Here is a 10,146-nt window from a genome sequence, read left to right as displayed (position 1 = left end):
ATTGTTGTGTAGCTGCACATCACCCAAGGGTGAATTCCTCTCCCTCAATATAATTTGGCACATTGGCGCACCAGTTGAGGAGTTCTAGTATGCCTCTTTTTTTTGAAACAGTCCTATTTCCTAAAAAAATCTTATTTTTGTCAACTAGGTTTTCTCATTTAGGACCTGGACATGAACTAGGACACTAATCAAGACCTCAAAAGGACTTGGAGCTCAGACTAGGGATCCAAAAAGCCAAAAATAAAGTAGGGGGTCCCCATTTCTAATCAAAATGGGGCATGCATTATGGAACCATAACACTAATGACATCAGTAGAATATGCAAGGTTTATGACCATCTAACACTTGTTATGGTGGTGCATATACTACAACTCTTTCGCAACTTGGTTTTTTCTTCTATTGCACAAGAGGCAAGAAATTATTCAATTGTTTTTGGAGAGGGGTCAGTGTATGCCTTAGATCTTGTAATGTGGGCTAGAAAATAAATTGAAGAATTTGCACTCCTTGTGAAGAGGCATGCACTTGCATCTTTGACAATTTTTAGAGGGTTTTAAGATACTACATGATGTGTTTATATATCCTTAGGTGATCATTTCTCTTTGTTGGAAGCTCAGGGCATTGCAATGTGTCTTGTCATCCTAAAGTTGTTTAGACCTAGTGTGGAACAAGCATTTGATCCCAATGTAAAATGTATTTAGGAGAACATTTTTGCTCTTGTTGTACTTGATGATTATGTGATGTCACATTTACCTACTAATAACTAACCATTTAATCGAGCTTCAAACATTTCAATGAGTGGAAGTCCATTCCATCTGAAGCTTTTAAGAAGTGCATACAGGTTTAATTCAATGGTTTGGGAGTTTTTCTATGATGTAGCACCACTTTTGAGTATGTGATGGGAGGACCAATCTTGGATGGTCTCACAAAGGTGTTTGACTCTATTTTAGTCTGTTAATAAAGGATTTTCCTACAAAAATTGAAGAGGATGACAACTTGGAGGTGTCAAAAAATAATATATCGAGATAAGTTGAGATTGAGACCAAACAAATTTCCCTCCTGGGAAATGAATCTACCCTAGCATATGAGTTACTACCACTTGCTTCATCAAACTCATCCCTAATAAATCTAGTGGAAAGGAAGATCCTTGAAAGTGATTAGATGAAAATTAGAAACATTATCCTAAACTTAGAGATTGGTAAAAGTGGTTACAATAGAGTGTTGATAAATTGCATGATAATTTATACCAAAATCATGTTCTAGATTTGATTTTTATTGAATAAAGTGATGCATAATTAAGTGTCAATATGTACATTTATATAGATGAAAATGTTGATAGTAGCTCATGGCATGAAGATGCTTTTCCATCGCTAATATTATAGGAACTATTTACCAAGTTGAATAGGTTAACATACACTGCTACTGAAATATTACTAGGTAGATAAAGAGGCATCATTGTGCTATTGATGAGACTCACTAAATTTATTATAATCTAGCTTTCTAATGATCAGACTTCCTAGGAGGAAATTGAATATGGACCTAAGCCTTATGACCTTTTGGATTGTATTAGTTTGTGCTAGATATGCAATTTGCATCTCAAGGGTACTACTCATCTAGACATTATCTCAAGATCTAGAAATGTTTTTACTAACACATCGATGGATCCAAATAGAATTTATTTAAGGATGAGTGGTTTGTTGACATTTCTCAAGATGGCACTCTTAAATTAAGTGGAGGATCAAGAAGTGTTATAGGGATAGAGAACCAACAAGTCCCACAACATCTATGTCTACATAATTTATGTCTTCAGTGAGGTCACATGGAAGTTCATAATATTTACTTTATTTTATATGAGGGTTTCATGAGACATGTTTCTATAATCACCCATTTTCCAAATCATCCTTGTAGTTTGTAAGAGATATTGATCATGAAAAACTATGTTTTGGAAGTTATCACAAGTTTCTTTCATGCATGAAGCATTTTGATGTTGGTATATGGTACGTCCTTTTCTAAAGCATTTGTATTATTGATTCATCAACTTCAAGGGATTCTTGAAGGTTCAATATAGAGTGGATGTTGGAACATGACTACGTGTATACTAGCATAGTGGAGAGAAGTTAGTTATGTACTTATTTTCCCTCCAAGTACTAATTGTAAAGATGATGGCAAGTTCACGTGGAGGAAGTTTTCCATGTAATTTTTTGGGTTTATATTGAATGGATAGTTTGGAAGATACACAACTTGTAAAAATAACATTTAGACCAGGTTTCACAAGTTGCCTTTGTTGTGTCCTATCATCATGCGAGGAGTAATTATGAGTCATACTCAGAAGATATTGTTACTTCCACCATGCTTTCTTGACAAATAATCTCACTTCATAGGAGCTTGAAACTCTTCTTTTGTCGCTTGAAAATTCTAATGCCTTCACACTTATAATTTATTTAAACTTTTCTTTTACTATCATGATGTTTCCCAAGAAGCTAACCATTTTGTATTGTTAAAACATAATAAAATCCCCTTAAGTGAGAGAAAAAAACTATATTTGGATCTTTGTCTCTCCAAAAATTGCAAAGAATTCATTTATTATTGAAGGAAAAATAATTGTAAGCATACCTGAATTCCCTTATCTTGATCTTTTCTAGAGAATAGAGAAAGAACATCATCCAAAATAGATTGCAAGCAAAAAGGAACTTCTTCCAACTCTGACTTGCCTGACTCAATTTTTTCCTAATCAGGAACTTCACTTATAAGGCTTATGAGGGAATGTCTACTAGCTTGAATTTTTCATTCAAAGTCATTTTGAGTTACATCTAATTCTCTCTCCATTAATATTTCCAACGTTCCTATTAAAATATGTCAAAAGACTCATTTTTAAATTATTTTTTGTATAAGTATGATATATATTCTAATATACTAGTAGTGATGATGTATATTCTAATAGAGGTTCCACATAAGATTCCAAGATTTGTAATGAAATTATATTTCTCTTACCTAGAACACCATTCATGGGGGTCCTTATCTCATGAGAAATAGTCGTTAGAAATTTTTAGTAAGCACAAAAGAAAATATTAATAGACTAAATAAAGATCACAACAATAAAGTTTCAAATTAGTATGCAAAAATTTTATCTGAAAAAAATTACACATACAACTGCAATTTCAAACTAGAGAAAAAAGTGGCACAAAATTATGATTTCATAGGTACATCTACTACTTCAATTTTAGCAATGTGTTTCAATGCCATAAAAAATATATGTAGAAATAATAAAGAAACTAAAACTAATCCAAATGACATCATCATTACTAACCGTGGTAGGGGAGGTTCCTCAAAAAATGTAAGGAGACAAGATAATTTAGTGGTGCAGAGGCACCTCACCATTTGAGAAACATGCATAATTTTAGTCAAAGGATATGTCTTCATCATGCAGGCATGTAAAATTTAGGAAACCATTAATATTGTAATGTTTAAATTGATTAAAATTAGCATTAATTCACGTACCCATGAAAATAGTCTTAAAAATATTGGGAAGCATTAGTTGGAAATAGTTTAGGTCGGGTAGAGTGGGTAGTTTTCTAACCACCCCAAGAAGCTTTTAAAAAGAGGCATTTGTAACCGCAAGTGAGAGGAGGGAAAGTAGTTAGAAAAAAAACACTGTGAGAAAGAAAGCAAGAGAGGAGAGAATCAGCTCCCTGGCCTTCAGCCAGAGAGCCGCCATGCATGTAATTGTTAAGATGAAATAGTATAATGGTTTTGTGCTTTTATTATGGTTATTTCATGTATGCCCTTCTTCACTTGTATGCAACTTTTACATATTCTTGTGTCACAGTTTTTAAAGCTTACTATGATGCCCTTTTTTTTCCTAGACTGTGTCTTATTTGTTGAATGTGCCTTCTCCTATCTAGGGATCCCCTAGCATCTTAATAGAACTGTGTTCCTTTCTTCCATTATTTCTAAAGTATTCCATATTCTTTATGATTCTACTATTTCAATACATGAACCTTCTATTTTTTGAATTATCTTCCATTTATTTCTCATCAACATGATTATTGACCATGGGTTTGGCTTCATGATGTTAAGTCAACAATAGATTTTGAGTGACTTCCACTCCAAATGTTTAAATATATACTAGACTCCTTTCAATGGGAGATTTTTTATTTCTTTCCTATTTTAGTTTTTGATAAAGATAGATGAAAATATTATTTTGATGTGTCCAAGGTGTTTATGAAAAGTGTTAAGGTCATTAAATATCAAAGTGTAAAAAGTCAAGCAAAAGTGCAACAGTAACTTTAAAAAAGGGAAGATGAAACAACTTTGAGTTTTTTTATGATAGTTAAATTTTTTTAGGATTGAACAGAAATAGAGTACATCCCTGCCAAAACTATCATAATAGTTTGTTGATCCTTGTTTGGATATTTAATCCTTTGACAAATTCTTGTTAGATAGTGGGTTAAAGACATATTGGTTGTATTCCAAATACTAATCACATAAAGTAGATATATCGATAGTCTAGAGCATCTATAGTAGGACAATCTTAAAGGGTCGATACACATTCTTATAAATAATGCTAACAAGGTTGGAATTGTGACATGAAGAAGATCTACAACTTTATTTTTGTAACAACACTCTCCTAAAGAAAAGTTCTTCAAGAGGAAACCATTTCTTAACAACTGTGTATATTCTATGATCATTAATCACTCCCAAAATTCTTATCGAACTTGAAATTGTATAGGCCTTCCCTAATTCATTGTAATGCCTTCAAATGGGATCAATAGAATCATATTTTCATGTTATTATTTGGGTTTTCACCTCCCTAATCATTGGATTTTACCTTGCAATTAGAAATCTTATCCGATTGGCTGAGCATAAATCTTTGTGTCTTTGGATTTAGTATCTCTTGTTTCATCTTGAAGCATTGGTTATTTCATCTTCCATGTTGTAGTTGAAGATTCAGTCAATGTATGCATTTGAACTAAAGGAAGTAAAGTATATCTATAAAAGAGATATCACATGCCATATGTTATTTGTTTTGTTGTGGATGTGTAGTATTACTCTGTAATTTATGGAATAAATGGTTGGCACAAGGTTATCACAATAATTGATTTCTAAGCAATTCATATAAATGTATATATAATTAAATTTTAATGAAGCTAAAAGTTATCTATATGAAAAAATAAATAAACATGAACTATAGTGTGTAAGCATATTAGCTTTAGAAAGCTTGGAAGAAATGAGTTGTTTATGAAGACTACTTGTTACTACTTTTTTTTTTTGGAAGAACATATTATCTTTTGGAAGGTTATGAGGCATATTAATGTCTCAAATTTGATATAGTTTTTATAATTTGAACTTACTCTTTGAGCCTTGTGAAATTTTTTTTCCAAAACATTTTTTTTAAATATCTTGTGAACTTATGCTGGATACGGCTAGAACTTATTAAACCTATGGATAGTGGGTATGACATACTTTTCTTAATATTATACATAGAATGTAGTATTTCATATCAATATTTTAAGCTAAATAAGAGTAGGAATTGTATCATGCATATGTGTTTCGTATGTTTCTAACTTTCAAGAAATAGAAAAGTGGTGCAAAGAGTGGTAGTTACCATATAAAAGGAAGAAGAAGATGAAGACCATGTCGAAGGAAGCATAGATCAGTTCCTATGGATAAGCCATGCCTGCAAAGGCATTATTGTCCCAGAAAAACTAGGAAGACCCAACTTGCTATATTTCCTAGAAGCTATTATTCTATTGTTTAATCAATGTTCTATGTCATGGTTGATGTTCCACCTTCTTTTATTGTGATGTTTGTTCATGGCTTTTATGTCATGTTTTTAATAAGTACCCAATTCTCTATATAATGGATTTAGGGAATCATCTTAGTAAGGAAGTAAATAAAAATTAGACAATGCTAGTTTAAGATTCAGAAGTACACTTTCCTATTCTTCATGAATTATTCAGTAATGTAATCAAAGAAATATTTTAATGAGAGAGTGATTTTGGAATACCTATTGTATTCTTAGTTAGTTGAAGCTAACCAAGAGGGCCCACTTGGGAGGTGGAATACATTTAGGTAGAATAGATTCATTTCTTGCAATTTCCTATTTCAAGATAGATTTACTGTATTAGTTCTATAGCATTGTTACTATGAAAGTTCTTGCAACACTTGCAAAAAATGATTATGGTGGTTGTTTGAATTGTTAACTAGTTTTGATTCATTTTTTAAAGCTTTCCTCAGTTATCTATTGTTAGTCCAAGTGTGTTTACTATTTTGTATCAATAATATAGATTCCTTTCATGTATTTTACCTTCCTGGGGTATAGGTGTTAAGACTCTTAAAGGAACTTATTGCACATACAATGCTAACCCATTTCAAGTCCTACATCCCTGGGTTGACAATTCAAATGTATTTCATGATAGAATAGGTAGTCTTCAAAATAAATATGGTATCCTTAAGAAAGACAATGGTGTGATTATCTTCATCTATTATGAAACCCATACATTTTGGTGTCGTTGCCAAAGATGGTGTTAAACTAGGAACCTTCATGAGTCCTTTATTTTCATATTAGTTTGTTAGCTAGAAATTGCAAAATTGTGGGCTCGATTAACAAGTCACCAGTTCAATTGCATGCATCAAAGAGGAAGAAAAAGAGATGAATATAGGAGATTTCTTCTATGGGAGTTTGTTAATCTAAACAAAGAAATTGAAGAATAAGTTGAGTTTCCTTTTGAGGATGCAAGCCCTCTTTTTCTTGCAGAATCATGCTATAGAGATAAACTTTTAGATAAGTGGTGCTCAACCTTTTACTGAAATTTTGGCCAGTTTCCTTGATAGTATTGTTCAAATCCACTTGTTGTTAAAAATATAGTACCCAATGTTCCTTTTCAGCAACAAACTCATAATCAAATACCTCTAGTGATGGCACAACCTACTTTTCCATTTCCTCTCTTGAGCCTCATAACTAATGCTAATCTCAAAAATATACCCGCAACTACTTTTCCAAAATTCTATGGCCTTGCAAGTGAGGACTCTGATACTTTCTTGTTTGAGTTTGACATACCCTCTCATAGCTTTGACTATAACACTAATGCCCACAAGCTCAAGTCATTTCCAGCAAAATTGAAAGAATCAACCTTATGATGGTTCATGGGTTTAGAAGCCAATGTAGTGGGTACTTGGGATGAAATGCAAACTTTGTTTCTAGATAAATACAAAGAGTATTGAAAGGAAAATGATTCAAGAGGAGATGATATCTTTAGAATATCACAAAAGGAGGATGAAACATTGGAAGACTATGTTTCACATTTCTTGTATACATTGCAGAAGAACCCTTAGTATGTATTGGCAGAGGATTCACAAAAGCTAGTTTTCTTGAGAGGGGTGAACGATAATTGTCTAGAAGCACTAAACCTAATGGCTAGTGGTGATGTATATCAATCTTTCGAGGATGACCTCAAGAAAATTTTTCTAAACTACTCAAGGTCAACTATGAAGAAAGGAAGAGGACATCTATCCATAGCCACTAAAGGGAAAAGTTAGGATATTCCAAAGATCAAGATATCTAATCTACTCTCATATTTTAAGAAAGACATCATAAATGATGTCACTACACATCTTGACATAATGACTACAAAGAAGAAGCATACAGAAGCTAAGTTATAGTTAGTTGAGTACTGTCTACACTACTGAAAGCAGAAGAAAGATTACTAATGCAAATTGGTCACTAGCGTAGAAAACCAACACCTTCCAACTGAGTACATCAAGATAGATGGGAAGGATGAGAAAGTATTCTTCATTGCTCAATGCCAGTCATGGGCCCAATGTCAAGGTTATATGCCTCAGGACCCTTTTAAAATTTCAAATCTATATGGAAATAATGGCAAAACTGTAGTACCCAAGGTCCTCCACAATATAGTCAACACAATTGGAATAATGATTGGAAAAATAATCCCCAATAGTCTCAATGGCCTTAGAATTCCCAACCTTCATTTCCAAACCAACAAAACAACCAGTGGTCTAACTAGCAAAATAATCAATGGTTGAATCAATAGAACCAATGGAAACCACCCCAAGGGAATTGGTAGTATACAAACCAATAGAGAGGACCTCAACAATGGCCTAACCAAAATACTAGTAATCTACAATTACCACCTCCAATCCAACAACTTTCACTAATGCCACCACCTGCAAGTTTTGGACCTCAAAAGTAGACTCAGTTGCCTGCACAATCTTAGTCAAATCCAAATAACTAGTAGCCACAACAACCCATGTATTTTGTTGATGTTCAACAATATCCTTCTTATGCTCTAAATGTTGCAGATATACATTTGAGATCTAGTACAACCTTACTAGTGCCTAAACTACCTCTCATAATTGAAATACCAGATACCCTTGTAGCATCAAAGCCCACAACTTCTTAGCCACAAATGGTTGACCCAACCAATATAACTAGCTCAGTTCAAACTCAAATAATAGTTGAACCTCATTTTCCACAAAAGCTCGTACAAAGTAAACCTACACAAATAGAGGAACAATCCTTTGACATCATTGATTAGTTAAAGAACACGCATGTCCAAATACCTTTATTCTAAGCTATTAAAGATGTTCCTATGTATGGAAAAGCTATCAGAGAAGCCCTTTTTAAAAATTTTGGGAGAAAGAAAAAGGACCCAACTACAGTCCATGTTATAGGACAATTAGCTGACATAATGTTAGGAAAATTGATTATTCCTAAATACTCTAATCTAGGAAGTCTAGTTGTGAATGTGATTATAAATGGTCGGCTTGTTAAAAACATTTTTATTGATCTTGGTGTTGCTATAAAGATAATGATTAAGGATACTATGAAAAATTTGAATATAGAAGGGATAAGAGCTACCCCAATAATTATGTAGCTTGTAGATAGTTCTACTACCACTCCTTATGGGATGATAGAAGACATAGTAGTAACCCTAGACTCTCTTGAGTACCCTGCAGATTTCATGATTCTGTCCCCAAAAGTCAATTTATCTGATTACCCTATCATTTTAGGATGACCATGGTTAGCTACAACTGATGCAATTATAAGTTGTAGGTTAGGGAGTATGACCATATCAGATGGATAGGCAACAAAGAAATTTGACCTATATCCTCCAACACAGCCCCAAATAGATTTAAGCACATATGTATGGCCAGATTTAGGGGATGGAGAGGAAAAGTTGAACCCTATAGCACAACTTATCATGTTACATAGACAGTCTTTTCTAAAGCTGTAGGAGGAAGATTTAGTAATTCAGAGTATTCTTAATAATACTTATGTGGTAGAAAAGGATGTATCTAACAGTTCTATGTTAGAATTAACTACATATGAGGAATGTAATGAGAATTATTTCTTGCCCAAGGAGCCAGACATTATCCATCAGCTTTTACCATGTGAACTAGATACAAGTCCAATCCGTGAAGCTACTATGGTTGATCTCACAACTACTGTTGATTTTTTAAAGGGTCATAATCTCCATGTCAATCCTAATTTTCCTTCCACACAGATGAAACAATTAACAGAGCTTCTTCAAAAACATGAAAAGGATTTTGCATGGGGATATGAAAGGGTTAAGTCCTATATTATGCACTCATAGAATATACAACAATGAAGGGTGTCTGCTACTCTGTCAATCCAAGAGAAGGATTAATCCATCACTTAGAGAAATAGTTAAAACTGAACTACAAAAGTTGCTTGATGTTGGTTTTATATACCCTATATCTAATAGTAGATGGGTCTCACCTCTAGTTATAGTACCTTAAAAAGGAGGGAAATGGTAGATTTGTGTTGATTATAGAGAACTGAATAAGGCAACCAAGAAATATCACTTTCCTTTACCCTTCATTGATCAAGTTCTGGACACTCTGGTTGGTAAGAAATATTTTTCTTTCCTAGATGGGTACAGTGATTATAATCAAATAAGTATAGCTCCTGAAGATCAAGAAAAAACCACATTTACATGCCCATGGAGTACTTTTTCATTATTTTTTCTTTCCATTTGGCCTGTGTAATGCCCCTGCAACATTTCAAAGAGCTATCATCAGCATTTTTGTTGATATATCACACGATTGCATGGAAATATACATGGATGATTTCACAGCATTTGGAGTCACCTTTGAAGAAGCTTTGATA

The 10,146-nt window shown here is 33.2% G+C and overlaps 1 pseudogene; it reads left to right on the top strand.

The window, feature by feature from the left end:
- Nucleotides 1-318: 318 nt before the first annotated feature.
- Nucleotides 319-1,829, top strand: LOC149552738 (exocyst complex component EXO84B pseudogene; annotated as a pseudogene).
- Nucleotides 1,830-10,146: the final 8,317 nt, after the last annotated feature.

Source organism: Cupressus sempervirens, chromosome 6, assembly GCF_028749045.1.
Source record: "Cupressus sempervirens isolate cs-2001-9-10 chromosome 6, ASM2874904v1, whole genome shotgun sequence".
In the NCBI taxonomy this organism is placed as follows: domain Eukaryota; kingdom Viridiplantae; phylum Streptophyta; class Pinopsida; order Cupressales; family Cupressaceae; genus Cupressus; species Cupressus sempervirens.
The sequence above is the reverse complement of the archived record's forward strand: the minus strand, read 5'-3'. Positions and strand labels throughout refer to the sequence as shown.